At 47.6% G+C, this 16846-nt stretch overlaps 1 pseudogene across 1 annotated transcript in view; it reads left to right on the forward strand.

Annotated features, from left to right (window-relative positions):
• Positions 1–514: 514 nt before the first annotated feature.
• LOC308628344 (ectonucleotide pyrophosphatase/phosphodiesterase family member 7-like) overlaps positions 515–16846 on the forward strand; it is a 30710-nt pseudogene continuing 14378 nt past the window's right edge. The window contains exon 1 of the transcript in view: positions 515–840. The product of the transcript in view is annotated as an ectonucleotide pyrophosphatase/phosphodiesterase family member 7-like (transcript). The remainder of the gene's footprint in view (positions 841–16846) is intronic.

Genomic DNA, 16846 nt, shown 5'->3' on the forward strand with positions numbered 1-16846 from the left:
AAAATTAAATGGGATAGAATAGATGATGTATATACAGTTCCCAGCCCTCTGGGCACTCAATCCACAGTGGCTGTTTCCATAGTCATAATGAACAGTAATTTGTTCTCCCTATAAAAACAAGCTGTATTGAGTAAAGGAAAGCTCCAATCTAATTTGTTCTCCAAATGTTCACAACAGTGGAATTCGTGTAAGAGTCCAAAATATTTCACAATGTTTGTCTTCTTTTATCGTGGTAAAATACACATAATATTTAGCATTTTTTACCGTTTTAAAGTGCACAGTGCAGCAGCATTAAGTGCTTTCACAGTGCTGTGCAGCCGCCACCACCATCCACCTCCAGAACTTTTCCATCACGTCGAACGCGCCAGCTCGTTACGCTCCAGGTGCTCTGATCCACAGCAGAGCTGGGGCAGAATTATCAATGTGGACTTTGATCAACTGCAAATTTTAAAAAAGGGAGAAAATGGAAGCGGGCCGTGAACTCAGCGATGTGAGTGTGTGAGGCACTGGGGACATGATGGGGCCCAGGGCCCTCGCGCTGCTGCTGCCCATCCTGTTGGGCTGGGCCTGCAGCCACCCCGTCCCAGGAGGAAGAGCTTCCACAAGCTGCTGCTGATCTCCTTTGATGGGTTCCACTAGGACTACGACCAGGACGTGGACACCCCCAACATGGACCACCTGGCCGGGAGGGCGTGAAGGCCAAGTACCTCACACCGCCCTTCGTGACAATGACCTCCCCGTCTCACTTCACCACCACCCAGATAAGCTCCGCCCTGCAGCCAGGCCATGATGTGGGCGGAAACCCCGCATCCATAGTTCCTGAAACAGAGCTGATTCTCAGTCATCTCTGGGGAGACTGAGGCAGCCAATGCCACTTGGGGTCACCCTCTGGAAGAAGCACTAGCTTAGAATACTAAGGGGTGCACAGGGCCGTTTCTAGAACCCATGGCCTGCAGGCAGAATGGGGACCACGGCTGCAGCCTCCTAAGGGATCTCCTCAATGCCTGGGCCCACCCTACCCTCCACCCCACCTTTCACATCGTGGCCAGTGATCTTTTTAAAAAGTAAATCATTAAAAGAATTTTATTAAAAAAATAAAACGTTAAAGTTTAAAGTAATCAGTTAGATCAGGTTACTCCCCTGCTTAATACTGGTGCATTGGAGGGACACGTATGATCTTTGAAGAGAATTCAAATTTTGTCTTTCAGTGATCCAGAAGGTCCCCATGGCCTGGCCCCCGACCTTCTCTCTCCTGACCTCTCTCATCTCTCTTCCCCTCACAAGCTTCCCGCCAGATCACAAAGGTTCCCTGCCTGGGTCTCCAACCAGCTCCCACCGGCCTCAGGGCCTTTGCCTAAGCTGGTCCCTCCAGCTCACCTAGAGCATGTGGTCCAACAGGGGAGACAGACATTAGACACGTAAACACACCAACAGATGTCATTACAAGTCAGAGAGACACCAAGAAGGAAGAGAAGAGCTCCTCCAGGAGAAGACAGCAAGGGCAAATTCACTTGAACTCGGAGGGGCAGGGAAGGGTTCTCTGAGGAAGGGGCAGTTGAGCTGCGAGTGAAAGAGACCTCAGGAGTTCAGAGGAAGGAAAAGCATTCCAGGCAGAGGGAACAGCATGTACGAGGTCTTTGTGACAGGAAGGAACGTGATTGTTCCAGAATCTCAGTTGCCACTAAGCAAATAAAGAGATTCCAATCTAAAAGAGAGGCAGAAAGACATTTACACGTTATTATACATAAAACAGATAACTAATAAGAACCTGCTGTATAGCACAGGGAACTCTACTCAATATTCTATAATGGCCTATATGGGAAAAGAATCTTTAAAAAAAAAAAAAAAAGGGCTTCCCTGGTGGCGCAGTGGTTGGGAGTCTGCCTGTCGATTCAGGGGACACGGGTTCGTGCCCCGGCCTGGGAAGATCCCACATGCCGTGGAGCGGCTGGGCCCGTGAGCCATGGCCGCTGAGCCTGCACGTCCAGAGCCTGTGCTCCACAAAGGGAGAGGCCACAACAGTGAGAGGCCCGTGTACCGCAAAAAAAAAAAAGAGTGGATACATGTATATGTATAATTGATTCACTTTGCTCTACACCTGAAACTAACACAACATTGCAAATCAACTACACTCCAATAAAAATTGGAGAATAGGGACTTCCCTGGTGGTGCAGTGGTTAAGAATCCGCCTGCCAATGCAGGGGACATGGGTTCAAGCCCTGGCCCGGGAAGATCCAACATACCTCAGAGCAACTAAGCCCGTGCATCACAACTACTGAGCCCGCACTCTAGAGCCCTCGAGCCACAACTGCTGAGCCCGCGCACCTGGACCCCGTGTTCTGCAACAAAAGAAGCCACCACAATGAGAAGCCCACACACTTCAAGGAAGAGTAGCCGCGGCTCGTTGCAACTAGAGAAAGCCTGTGCACAGCAAAAAAGACACAACGCGGCCAAAAAACAAATTAATTTTTTTTAAATAAAAATACTTGGCCCTACCACATAACAATTAAATAAAAATCTTTGAGGATGCGGGAAGAAAAGGAAAAAGAAATAAGAAAAGGAGGCAGTCAGGATGCAAAGGATTCCACTATAATAAGACTAACATCAGCTTCCATTTCTCAAATGTGAGCCTGATGCAGGGCTCTGTGCCAGGTGCTTTGCCTCCATTATTACCAGTACGATACTGCAAAGCAAGCATTGTCCCCGGTCCATGGGTGAGAAAACGATGACTCAGCAAGGCTGAGTGACTGACCAGTCACTCGGTCAGAAAGTGGGAAAGGAGAACCTAGGCTAGGAACAAGGGTGCCCCTGGCCACACAGAACTGGCTCTGCCCAGTTCTGAGCTGGGAATCTGCAGACCCCTCTCGCAGGGCAAGGAGGGGTGCTGGTAGCATGAACCTCACCCCCACCCAGAGAGCCACTAACTGGGGTCCGAGGGCAGCTCTGGGAACCTCTGACATCATGGGCAAACTGCTGGTGCCTTTTTGCTGGAAGAGGTTTTCATCACTTCCACCTGACTCTCAAAGGTGCATTTGAATCAGAAACTCCAAAAATAAAGCTGAACAACCGCTCAGAGAGAGATTTGCTGAGAGAGATTTTCCTATATGTAAACTCTTTGAGAGGCAAGTCATTCGGGAACTATTAGCACCAGGAAGCAGGAACTAAAGAGCCCTTTTCTGGAGAAGGCGAACGCCACTTCCCAGCGGCATTAACTTCATAACACTTAAAAGATCTCCCATGGGCAGACTCTGGGTCCCTGAATGCTGAAAATACAATGGGCACAAAATGTTGTAAGGTAAGGCACACTCACCTTTTATTTATTCCCAGAAGGCTTCTGATGAGACAATACAAACAGTGAGAGCAAATTTTTTTAATTACAAAATCCCCCCAACACCTCTCCTACATTCACTGCCAGCAGGGAATGGAAACAGGTACAGCTTCAGTGGAGCGTAATTTGGCAACATCCCATACAATTACAAAGGCACAAACTTTCTTATTTGGCAATTCCACTTGTAGGACTCTATCCTACCATTACATACTTGCTTGATGGAAAATGATGTACATACAAAGATATTCATTACATTAGTGTTTGTAAGAGCAAAAGAAAATAGAAACATGACTATCCATCCAGAGGGGAGTGGTTAAGTAAAATACTGGACATGCATAGAATGGCATACTCTGTCACCTTTAAAAGAAAAACTGAGGAAGCTCTTTGTGTCCAGTAGGAAGTTATCTCCAAGATGGATTAAGTGACAAAAGCAAGATGCAAAGAATATGTGTAGCATGCATATGTGTGTGTGTATAACATGTGTGTATATATGTGCATACAATTGCTTATAGATGCACAGAGGACCTCTAAAGAAATAAAGAAGAAATTGGTAACACTGATTCCTCCAGGAAGAGGACGAGGTAGAAGGGATACTTTGGATTGTACATCCTGTGTACCTTTTAGATCTTGGACCATGTGGATGTATTGCCTATAAATAACAAAATTTATGTACATAAGGTCCTCTTTTTAATTCACCCCTTATAGAAAAAACAGGTTCCTCTGTCCCTCTTATTTATAACCGACCTGCCATTTATTGAGTTGGTGAAGAGTCACTGCTTTAAAACGGGTTTTGCAGCCTCAGCACTACTGACATTTGGGACCAGGTGGTTCTCTGTGGTGGGGGCCATCCTGTGCACTGTGGGATGTTGGACAGCATCCCTGGTATCTATCCTCTAGGTGCCAGGAGTGCACCCTCCTCCCACGGTGACAACCAAGAATGTCCCCAGATATTGCCCAAAGCCGCCTGGGAGACAAATTGGCCCCCAGATGAAAACCCGTCTTTTGGTAATATATATATATATATATATATATATATATATATATATATATATATATATGTATAGATATATATTTTATTGGCTGCATTGGGTCTTTGTTGCTGCACTCAGGCTTTCTCTAGTTGAGGAAAGCGGGGGCTACTCTTCATTGCGATGAGCGTGCTTCTCATTGCGGTGGCTTCTCTTGTTGTGGAGCACAGGCTCTAGGAGCGTGGGCTTCAGTAGTTGTGGCATGAGGGCTCAGAAGTTGTGGCTCGCGGGCTCTTGAGCACAGACTCAGTAGTTGTGGTGCACAAGCTTAGTTGCTCTGCAGCATGTGGGATCTTTCCAGACCAGGGCTTGAACCTGTGTCTCCTGCATTGGCAGGCAGATTCTTAACCACTGCACCATCAGGGAAGTCCTGAAAACCCCTGTCTCGAGTGGTTGAACCACTACCTGGCTTACAAAAATGCTCAGCAAGTACCACGATCATCATATCCTTCGATTCTCGTAACAGTGATAAGAAGTGAGAACAGTTGAGATATCCAAGGTCCATGAATGTACAAATCTCTCCCGAGGTCCCACAGCAGCTGAGGGTCAGAAGCAGGATTTGAACTCAGCCCTGGACGGTTCCAGACAGTGGTCCTCAATCCTTGCCTCTAGCATGCCTACAGCCCTCCAGTGTCCTTCCTTCTAATTAAGTAGTCCAAAGATATTCCAAATACCTTTAAATGTTGCACATCCTCAGAGCTCTCAGGCAGCGGGTAGACACACTGAATATGTTGTATTAATGACACAGATGCCACCCTAGAACCAGCAAAAGCACCAGCACTTGTCTTCATGAGCTGGGCTCAAGCTGACCTCTGTCTGACTCCAGTGTGGAAATACATCATCCGTAATAGAAAAAATAATGGATAAAAATTGGTGCTGCCAGCACCCAAAGGCCTCTTCAGATTCCAGGGGTAGGCCTGACACAAAGTATGATAAAAGGGGCTCTCTGGGCCCAACGACTAATTAAATAGAGTTCTTACGAACACCTCAGGGCAAGTTAACTCGGAGGAGAGGTGAGGAAATGATGCTGCTTCCCTGATTCTCAGCTCAGCTGCACAAGGAGGCAGCTCCCATAAGGGCTCAGGTCTCAGAAGCCACGTAACCACCCCTCCAAGCTTCCTAGACAGAGTCCAAGGGGCCAGGGACCAGGTGGTCCCAGGCAGGGAGCACGGCAGGGAGAGGCCATGCCATGGGCATAAGACTTAGCTGACTTGGCTCGTTGGGTCAGAACTCTGGGCCCCCTGGGTCCACATCTGGGCAGCAGGGCCTCTCCATGCCTGGGGGCTGTCAGGTGTGTGAATAGCTGAGCCCTCACCCCAGAGCTAGAATCACATGGACCCTCATCGGCTTTCCTGATGCTGGTGAAGAAAGTCTTCCCGGAGAATTTGTAGAGGGCTTACAATGTATTCATCCTTTCAGTTGACGAATACTGTTTGAGCATCTCTGTTGGGCCAAGCAGTGTAGACGGTGGCCAGCTACACACTTACATGTCTCCAGGGTCTGGTCATCTTTCTAGGGCTTGACGCACAGCTCGGGCTCCCGCCCTTTCTGCTCCCAAATCCCACAGATCTTTTGGGGGGGTTGTTTCCTTCTCTCTGGAGTTCCACCAGAGTAAAGGACAAACAGCCCCTTTCTTGGGGATCCTTCCACCTCTTTGCTTCTTCTCTCAGGGAATCAGACAGGGGAGATTTGCTCTTACTCCCCTGGGTCCCCCCCAAACCTTCCTCTACACCCGAACTCCTCCATGGCTCCCACAATGTGCTGAGCGTGTGACACCCCAAAGCCAGAAAGAGTCTCTGCTTTCTCCACTTTCTCCCATGGCATCCTTTCCTCGGAGCATGAAAAACAAAAATCCTGACTGTTTGAATGAAGGAAAGAATACAGGAGAGAGGATTTTAAAAATAAAGCTATTAATTCAAAATATCCCACCTCATCATCTCTTCACGTGAGAAAATCTTTGCATCTTTATAAAGGGTGTGTTTTCCTCCAAGTATTTGGTCCCCAGCACCACCTGCAAGACAGTGGAAGTGGGGCCTCTGTCTAGGGTGGAGGCTCCCAAGACCTGACACTGGGGGCGATGTTCTCCCTCTAGCTTCCAGGGCTGGGCACTGGGCAGGTCTGCATATTGCTCAAACTGCTCTTCTCTCTCATAAGAAGGGCAATTACTTCCTCCAAGGTAGTTTTCTTCTTCCCACCTGGCTCCATCCGCCACCCTTCATCATCCCCCACCTCCATGTACACACACACACACACACACACAGAAACACACACACACAGAAACACACACACACAGGGGTCTTGGCCACAGCACCTGGTAGTTCCTTAAAATGGAATGCCGTATTCATTTTCTACGGCTGCATAAAAATTAACCACAAACTTCGCAACTTAGAACAACACCCATTTATTATCTCTCTGTCATCAGGAGTCCGAGCATAGCTGAATTTAGTCCTCTGCTCAGGGTCTCACAAGGCTGCAGTCAAGGTGCCGGCTGAGGTGGTGTCTCATCTGAGGCTCGGGGTCCTCTCCCAAGCTCACGCAATTGCTGGAAGACTTCATTTCCTTGCAGCTGTAGAACCCATGGCAGCTTGGGTCCAGACCCTCTGCTAAGAGCACACCTGAGGAGGTCAGGCCCACCTGGGATAATCTCCCTTTGGATTAACTCAAAGTGAACTGTTTAGGGCCCTTAGTTACATCTGCAAAATCCCTTCAACTTTTCCATGTTTACTGGTTAGAAGCCAGCCACAGGTCCACCCATGTGCAAGGGGAGGGAATTATACAAAGCGTATATATCCGAGGCAGGAATCTTGGGGCCATCTTAATTCTGCCTACCATGAATAGGTCTTGGATGGGGCTCAGACAACCAGGGGGTGAGCATCAGTCTTTGTGTAAAGGCAACAGGTAACAGGATGATGCCCCAGCATGGAGCTCCAGAAAGCCCCAGAATTATGGTCTAACCCTGGAGGCCTAGGGGCCGATGCAAGAGGGGTACTGACTGACCATGGAGGCTGGACACCCCACATCACAGTCTCCACATCCATAGGAGACCCTCTCTATTGCTTAGACAAAGGCAATGATAATGATGATGATTTTGAAGAAGGAGGAGGAAGAGGAAGATTATTAATTTGAAAGTACTTATACTAATCTCCTAGGGCTGCCATAACAAAGTGCCACAAACTATGTGGCTTAAAACAACAGAAATTTATTGTCTCACAGTCTAGAGGCCAGAAGTTTGAAATCAAGGTGTTGATAGAGCAATACTCCCTCTGAAAGCTGTAGGGAATCCTTTGTCTCTTCCTAGCTTCTTGTGGTTCGCTGGTGATCTTTGGCATTCCTTGGCTTGTAGATGCATCTCTCCAACCCTCCATCCAAACCATGGGGTTCTTCCTGTGTCTCTGTCTTCACATGACCATCTTATTATAAGAACACCAGTCACTCAGATTAGGGGCCCACCCTACTCTAGTAGGACCTCACCTCTACAGTGACCCTGTTTCCAAATAAGGTCACATTCTGAGGCTCTGGGGTTTAGGACTCCAACATATCTTTTTTGAGGAGCACAGTTCAAACCATAACACGTAATTAATTGATAGTTACAGGCATGGCTCCATCCAGATCCTCAAATTATATCATCAGAACGATCGAGCTCTCTCTTTAGTTCTCCCTCTCCTTCTCTCTATTTCTCTTTCCTAAAAGTGACCACAAAATTCCCAAGATTGACTCTCATTGGACCAATTTGCTTCTCAGAACAAATCTCTGTGGGGGGTGGAATGATGCTGACCACCCAAGCTGGGACCACATGCCCACCCACAGGTCAGGGTGGGGAATGGCAAGTCCCACACAAACCACGTCACCCATTGTGGGGGGATGGTAGTGGGTCCCAAGTGGAAAGTCAGGGACTGTTATCAGAGGGAGGAACAATGGGAGAAGGACTGGCAGAAAGCACAGTGGTCTACCACCCAGCCTGAGCCCAACAGCATGGGGATGGGGTGAGTTGCAGTTGACGACCCAGAGTACTACTGAGTCCCAGGAAACCCTAACTCCATCCATGAGGCTGCCCACAGGGCAGGGGCTCCCAGTGGATTCAGCGACCACACCTCCCAGCACTGTCCCTCTGTGTCCCTGAACTCTGTCATAATTTCCCTCAGACCTTGCAGAAATGAAAAGCCATTCTCTGGAGGTGAGCAGCTCATTCTGCTAGTTTAAGTCACGCAGTTCCCTCTCCCTCTCCAGAAGCCTGTACTTACTGCTCCATCACTGGTAATGACAATGAAAATTTTTGCAATCACAGTTTTTATTGCAAAGTGATTGAAGACCAGCAAGAATAAGTTATGCTGCTGAAACTATGGAAATCCCGCCAAGCCAATAGTGGGTGGATAGGAAGTCTTATGGCAGCAGCTTGTATTTCCTCCCCCAAGGAACTGATTGAAAATAAGAAGCCATCACCACCACGTTTCAAACAAAAGCCATGATATTATAATCTGACAATTTTAGACCTAGTCAAATGGATATGGCCCAGGGTGAAGAGGAGGCGATGGCCTAGAATAATGCAAGTGACGTCCTCACAGTTCCACATTTCCTCTTTTCTTGAAAGGACACTCGCTGACGTGCTCAGGGCTCATGGTGGCCAGAAATAAAGTCTCTCCCCGTTCCAGAACCCCCAGGGCAACCCCAAAATTGGAGCAACCACTTATAGCTGTGTAGACCATGTGCTGCGTAATTCTGAAAGGGTTGTTTTCATGAATACTATGTGGATGGTGTCCCCTGAAGGTGTGCAGGGCACAACTTGCACAAATGAGCAGTCACTTATATTCTATCCCAAAATCAACTTACAAGAAGTAAAAATTCCTCAAAGATGTTGTAATCAGTCATGAGTCCACCTCTCCTTCAGGGGACAGAGCACAGGAAGTGTGGCGAAATACGCCTGGATGATCTTAAAGACTAGATCACGATTTCTCAACATCCCACTATTGATATTTGGGGCCAGATCCTTCTTTGCCTGGGGGGGCTGCCCTGTGTGTTGTGGAGTATTTAGCAGCATCCCTGGCCTCTACTCACTAGGTTCCAGCAGCATCCCTCTCCTAGCTGTGCCTATCAAAAATGTCTCCAGGGCTTCCCTGGTGGTGCAGTGGTTGAGAGTCCGCCTGCCGATGCAGGGGACGCAGGTTCGTGCCCCAGTCCGGGAGGATCCCACATGCCGCGGAGCGGCTGGGCCCGTGAGCCATGGCCGCTGAGCCTGCGCGTCCGGAGCCTGTGCTCCGCAACGGGAGAGGCCACAACAGTGAGAGGCCCGCATACCGCAAAAAAAAAAAAAAATGTCTCCAGGGCTTCCCTGGTGGTGCAGTGGTTGAGAGTCCGCCTGCCGATGCAGGGGACGCAGGTTCGTGGCCCGGTCCGGGAAGATCCCACGTGCCGTGGAGCGGCTAGGCCCGTGAGCCATGGCCGCTGAGCCTGCGCGTCCAGAGGCTATGCTCCGCAACAGGAGAGGCCACAACAGTGAGAGGCCCGCGTACCGTGCAAAAAAAAAAATGTCTGCAGACGCTGCCCCATGTTCCTTGGGAGGTAAAAATCACCCCCTAATTGAGAACCTCTGGACTAGATGTGTAGTATACAAATCACATGTAAATCAGAGAGCCAAAGGTCACATACATGATACTCTAGCCAGTGAACAAAAAATCTGAAAGAGGTAAGAGAGGTAGGGAAAGAGAAAGGAAATTAAATTCCTGCTGCCCGTAACAACACAAGCCCAGCAGGTGTTGTTGGAAACCCAGTTAGAAGATGCCATAAACCTTAATCAGCTCCCATCCTGCTCCCCCAGAAACAACTTTCTGCTGAAAAAGTCCTGAAAGCCAGCAAAACCATAAACATGAACAAACAGAGCAAAGAAAACCACAGACTGAGATAGAAAAGCTGTCCCTCCAACACCAGCCATTTCCACGAAGGGATAAAAATGGATTCATGGAAAAAAACTGAAAATAAGGAAGGCTGGGAAACCAGGATATTCCCTAACTTTTCACTACGGAAATTTCCACCTTGCAGAAAAAAAGCAGAGAAAATTGCACAATGAAGCCCCGTGTACCTAGCACTGAGCTGCAAAACTGTGTCCACATTTTGCCAGTCTTGTTCCACTGTCCTCACCCAAGGCCCTGTCTTTCCTCCTTCCTTTCCTTCCTTCCTTCCTTCTTTCCTTCCTTGAATCTTTTACAGCAAATTTCAGACATCATGTCATATTATGCATAACACATCAGCATGCAGTTCTAACCTAAGAGTTTGGTCTGTTTTTACAAAACCTCCATGTCATATTTAACAGATTTGACATGAAGAAACTAGGATACTTGGAGAAAAGATCTGATTGACACCTTAGAGTTTCTCCTACTAGTGCTTTTCAAATTTGAACGTGTATATGAATCACCCGGGTATCTGGGTAAAATGCAGACTCCGGTTCAGTGGGTCTGGGGTGGGGCCTGAGAGTCTGCATTTCCAACAAGCTCCCAGGTGATACCAGTGCTGCAGGTCCATGCGTCACACAGAGGAAGGGTTGGCCCAAAACACCAGAGCAGTGGAGCAAAAAATCATGACTGCTCAGGATTCCAAGGCCTTGAATGAGAGGAGAAACTCGAACCACTGGAGACTGAGGGCTCAGGTGTATTCGTTTCTTGTGGCTGCTGTAACAAAGTACCATAAACTGGGTGGCTTAAAGCAACAAAAAATCTGGAGGCCAGTAGTTCAAAATCAAGGTGTCAGTGGGCTGTGTTCCCTCCGGAGGCTCCAGGGAAGAAGCCTTCCTTGCCTCTTCCAATTCTGATGGCTGCCAGCATTCCTGGGCTTGTAGCCACATCACTCCAATCTCTGCTTCTGTGGTCACGTTGCCTTCTCTGTCTGTGCCTTCTCCTCTTCTGCCTCTTGTAAGGACACTTATCTTTGCACTTAGAGCCCACACAGATAATCTAGGATAATCTCCTCATCTCAAAATCCTTAACTGAATTACAACTGCAAAGACCCGGTTTCCAAATAAGGCAACACTCTCAGGTTCTGAGAATAAGAATATGGACATATCCTTGGGGAGGGGTGGGGGGCACCATTCAGCCCACTACACCAGTAAGAGGGGGAAATGAAGTGAGAAAAAAATGGAGAAGAGAGGGGAGATCCCGTTTCTGTGACAGTGGCCAGTAAGGCAGGCCAAGGGTAGAACTGTGTGTTAACAGACTTCCCAGATGGAACGCAAGTGCAGCTGTCTCCTTCCGTCTGCTTCCAAGGCTTCTAGAAGAGAGAACGTTTCTGTTTCTGACAGCGGATTAAAGGAAGAGGTGAGGAGTGAGGAAGCCATTCTCTGTTGGCCTAGTTCCTGAGGAATCGTGCCTCTGCCTTCGGGCCATTCTCAAGTCTTGTTCAAGGATAGAATGATTTATTGATGGCCATAATTAAAAAGCAATGCCAAAAAAGAAGCAGTCAGCACTTTACATCTGCACTTAACACATGAGCAAGAGCGGTTTGGTAAAATGGGCACTAGGGTCTTATTTCCCCGTCCAGAAAAGGGCTCCATCATGGGGTGTCGTGTTGGGGTCAAGCCTCATGTCTGCAGCAGGAGTTGATAAGGTTTTAAATTTCAACTGGTGCACTGAGCCACCTGTTCTCATCCCCAGCACTTTTATTACAGGTCTAGGGGATCATCAGTGGGTGGGACTCTGGATGTGTAGACTTGGGTAAGTGTGGTTTTGAGCCCCAGTGGGGGCTGTTTTTCCACCAGTGTCTTGGTTGTAGGTCTGAATGAGCTTGTCTGCTTGAGGTTGGAGCACTGGGTTGATTTAAGGTGGTCGGTTGACTTGATTTAGCAGCTGTTCTTCCTCACTGATTTCATACTAGCTGGTTAATAAGACCTTTCTTCTTTGGTTTGGGGAATGTGAACTTAATGGAGCACTGGACCCCACAAATTGGGAGGAAAATGAAGACATGTTTACAGTTTAATATGGTAGGTTGGTTCAAAGGAAATACTGAATGAAACAAGTAGGTCCTTAAAATATTGTTAAACAACTGAATGCATGATAAAGTGTGTCTATGCCCAAATGGTCTATTGGCAAACAGTTACTGTTCCACCTGAAAATTAGTAGGTAGGAATTGAGCAAATGTTTGGGGGGGGAAGGGAGATGCTCTTATTGAGTATATTAGGTTATGCATTTTATTTTAATTCCACTAAAGTTTTATTTTATAGGTTTATTTAATGATTTAACTATTATGTATAGGTTTATTTTCATCCCACTACAGTATTTTTTTCCCAAGTTGACTTTGGACTAAATCAAGGTCTGCTTCCTACTTGTTCAGTTTGTACCTGGCCGCCTACATATGGGGCAGAGGATGGGATGGAATTTGTTCAATTAAATCCAACAAACATTTGTTGAATACCTACTAAGGGCAAAGATCTCTGCTTTGTGCCAGGGAGACACCAAAATAAATAAGGCACAGCCCTACTCTCAGCCACATCAGGGAGCAACAGTTGTAAGAAACAGAAGGCAAGGCTCTAACAGGCAAACTCATGAGCATGGGAACCAAATTAGAGGGAATCAGGGAATAGAAACTGCAATTATAGAAACCAAACTTCCTCCTCTGTCTCTCAGAAGCCCTGTGGTCTTTCTTATCAGCCCCATGGGCTTTCTTGTCTCTGCTTCCCTCGTTTGTGACCACCTTTCTCCTTTCGCTACTGGTTCCTCATGGGAGACAGCAGAGCCCACCACCAGCTGGTTAGTTACTGTGTCTCTTGGTTCAAGTGCTGAGAAAGACAGAATTGGGTTTCCGGCCAACCAACTGAACATAGGGAAGAGACTTGGTACAAATACGGTGCCTAAACCTGCCTTTCAGCAGGGCCTATGAGTAGGGGAATTCCAAGAGAAAATACCTGTGAGTACTGCAGGCACCAACACACTCTATTTTTTAACTCTCTCCCGCCCCCTAGAGTGTAAATACCATGAGACAGTTTACGACAGTACTTGGCTCAAAGTATTTGAGAAAGGGAGGGAGAATGGAAGGGGTTGGATCAAACTCTAGACTTGCTGGTTTCCTAAATTCACTGTGCAAGTATTTGGAAATAAATAAATATCAGGAGCTGAATCTAGCTGGGTTCTTTCCCAGACCTGAAATGCTTGGCTGGGTGAAATACCTGTACCTTGCCATAACTGATACAGTGTGGGAGTATGCATTGTACCCTGATTAAAGCATAATTAGCAAGCAGCAGGAATCCCATTCACTAGGAGAGCTCATCCTACTTCCTGTTTCACTTGTACAATTACCCATGTCGCCAGACACTGAAATGACAGTAATGACAGACTCTCAGAATGATACAGCCAGGGCTTCCCTGGTGGTGCAGTGGTTGAGAGTCCGCCTGCCGATGCAGGGGACACGGGTTCGTGCCCCGGTCCGGGAAGATCCCACATGCCGCGGAGCGGCTGGGCCCGTGAGCCATGGCCACTGAGCCTGAGCGTCCGGAGCCTGTGCTCTGCAACGGGAGAGGCCACAACAGTGAGAAGCCCACGTACCGCAAAAAAAAAAAAAAAAAAAAAGAATGATACAGCCAGAAAGGCCCTTGGAAACCATTAACCACACTCATTCTACATTCGGGGAAACTGAGGCCCAGAGAGAGAGCAAGGGCTTACAAGAGCCAAGGCCAGGTGTCCTGCCTCCAAGCCCAGCCCCACCTATGCAGCATCGCGTGACCCAAGTGAAACCAGCTCCTCTGCAGTCTCTGGAACTCCAGGCACAGCCAACACTATCGCCTTCACGTAGTTTTTCCAGCCAGGTCCCCCCATGGTCTCCAGAATAGAAAATGCAATTCAAGTAAAACCATGATAGCTGCTCCCTGCAGCTGCTTGTTTCTTAGCTTCCCCTCTCCTCTGTCTTGTTTTGCCCACGTTCCATAACTGGCCCTTGACCAGGGTAAAGAGGCCTGAGAGGCGGGAAGGAGGAACCGACAGGGCAGTGGAAGCTCTGCTGGGTCTCATGAGTGGTCCCCAGCCAACAGTTGGATTTAGAACATGCCTTTAAGTGTCAGGGTGGAAATAACCCAAACACCATGGAGACAATTCCCTTTGTACAATTTCTGGGACGAGCCATGCCACAGAATGGAAGGGTCATGCTCCCTGAGCTCATTTTAGGTTAGTTGTTTGAAACTTGTGTAATATCGCTTTGAGGGGAAAATGGATTCTATGATTGGTTCCCAGGGTAGCCTACTTAACTGATGTTATAATTGACCTCTGGGTCCCAGGGCATGGAAGCCAGAATCCATAGGTTGCAGGAAGAGGAAGTTTCTTTGCCCGTGGCTTCCTCCAATCCCTCCTGCCACGTCCTCCCAGTGGCTCTGGACCCCCATATTTCTCCAGATACCAGAGTGATCCAGGTTCTGATGGCTGCCTGCCCTCCCCCTGGTCCCTTAAGGAGGGGGGCAGTGGGCTACTGTCAACCCAGATTTTGGAGCAAGGGGCAGTCTGCTGGAACTAATCCACGTACAAGTGTGAATGACAAACAGCCCCTGAACCAGTGGTTCTGACATGTCAGCAGGCACTAAAACCACCTGGAGAGGTTGTTAAAATGCAGACTCCTGGACCCCACCCCATGACTGTAAATTCAGCAAGGGCTACAGTGGGGACCCGGGAATCTGTGTTTTTAACAAGCTACGCAATTGATTGTAATGTTGGTGGTAGAAAATACCATGGAGAAACACTAGAACAGGTGAAATGGCAGGTGTTCATAATTCTGGAGGGATTTTTCTCTTTACTGGGTGGAGAGTCACACAGACCGGGATTCAGGATACTACAGGTTTAAAAAATAAATAAATAAAAAGGCAAAGGAGCACTCCCTGGGTGAATTATCTCTGTGCTTCCATGTTGTCTGCTGCAATGGCATGGCTCAGCCATCAGGAAGCTGTAACAACAAGAGGGTTTCCTGTAGATTTCAAGAGCCTTCCATTATTCATTTGTGAGGCTCCAAAGATTCTTGCCCATTTGGCTCCTACCTACCCCTAACAGAGTACTCTCACTCATGGTATTCACAGGGTGCAATGCTCAACATCATCAGGCATTCGGGAAATGCAACTAAAAACCACAATGAGATACTGACACCTGCTAAGTTGCCCATAATCAAAAAAAGGAAAATAGCAAGTGCTGGCAAGGATGTGGGGAAACTGGAACCCTTGAACATTGGTAGTGGGAATGTAAAATGATGCAGCCACTGTGGAAAGTAGTCTGGTAGTTCCTCAAAAAGTTAAACAGAGTTACCATATGACCCAGCAATTCTACTCCTAGGTTTAGACCCAAGAGAATTGAAAGCAGGGACTCAAACAGTTACTTGCACATGAATGTTCATAGCAGCATTATCCATAGCAGCCAAGAAATGAAAACAACCCAAATGTCTATCAACTGATGGATGGATAAACAAATTCTGGTCTATCCAGACAATGGAATATTATGCAGCCATAAAAAGGAACGAAGTATAGATTCATGCTATGATGGGGATGAAGCTAGGAAACATGATTCTCAGTGAAAGAAGCCAGACACAAAAGGCCACATATTGTATGAGTCCATTTCTATGAAATGTCCAGAATAAGTAAATCCATAGAGACAGAAAGCAGATTAGTGGCTGCCAGAGGCCATGGGAATGGAAGGCTATGGAGTGACTGCTAGCAGGTAGAGTCTCTTTTGGGGGTGATGAAAATGTACTAGAATGAGAAAGAGGTTGCACAACATTGTGAATGTACTAAATGTCACAGAATTGTTCACTTTAAAATGTTAATGGGGCTTCCCTGGTGGCACAGTGGTTAAGAATCCACTTGCCAATGCAGGGGACATGGGTTCGAGCCCTGGTCTGGGAAGATCCCACGTGCTGCGAAGCAACTAAGTTTGTGCACCACAACTACTGAGTCTGTGCTCAAGAGCCCACGAGCCACAACTACTGAGACCACGTGCCACAACTACTGAAGACCGCACACCTAGAGTCCATGCTCTGCAACAAGAGAAGCCACTGCAATGAGAAGCCCGCGCAGCGCAACGAAGAGTAGCTCCCACTCGCCGCAACCAGAGAAAAGCCCACGTGCAGCAACAAAGACCCAACGCAGCCCAAAAACTAAATAAATAAAATTTTTTAAAAATAAAATGTTAATGGTTGGGACTTCCCTGGAGGTCCAGTGGTTAAGACTCCTTAATTCCACTGTAGGGGGTGCAGGTTCGATCCCTGGTCGGGGACTAAGATCCCACGTGCCGCGCCATGCGGCCCAAAAAAAACAAAGGTAATGGTTAATTTTATGTTAATTTTACCTGGGGTGGGGAGGAGCAGGGGCTGTAATCAAATTTCCCAGGTTCCACACCCAACTCTGCCTCATGACCTTTGAGTAAACTCTGTGCCTCCGTTTCCTGCATAGAGGGAAAGTTCTAAGGGGGCTATAATAGTTCCCACCTTACAGGGCTATTGGGAGCTTTAGATGAGTTAATGTTCCCAAAGTAACTCGGAAAAAGGT

Source organism: Mesoplodon bidens (assembly GCF_964165515.1).
Source record: "Mesoplodon bidens genome assembly, chromosome: 15".
Classification (NCBI taxonomy): Eukaryota; Metazoa; Chordata; class Mammalia; order Artiodactyla; family Ziphiidae; genus Mesoplodon; species Mesoplodon bidens.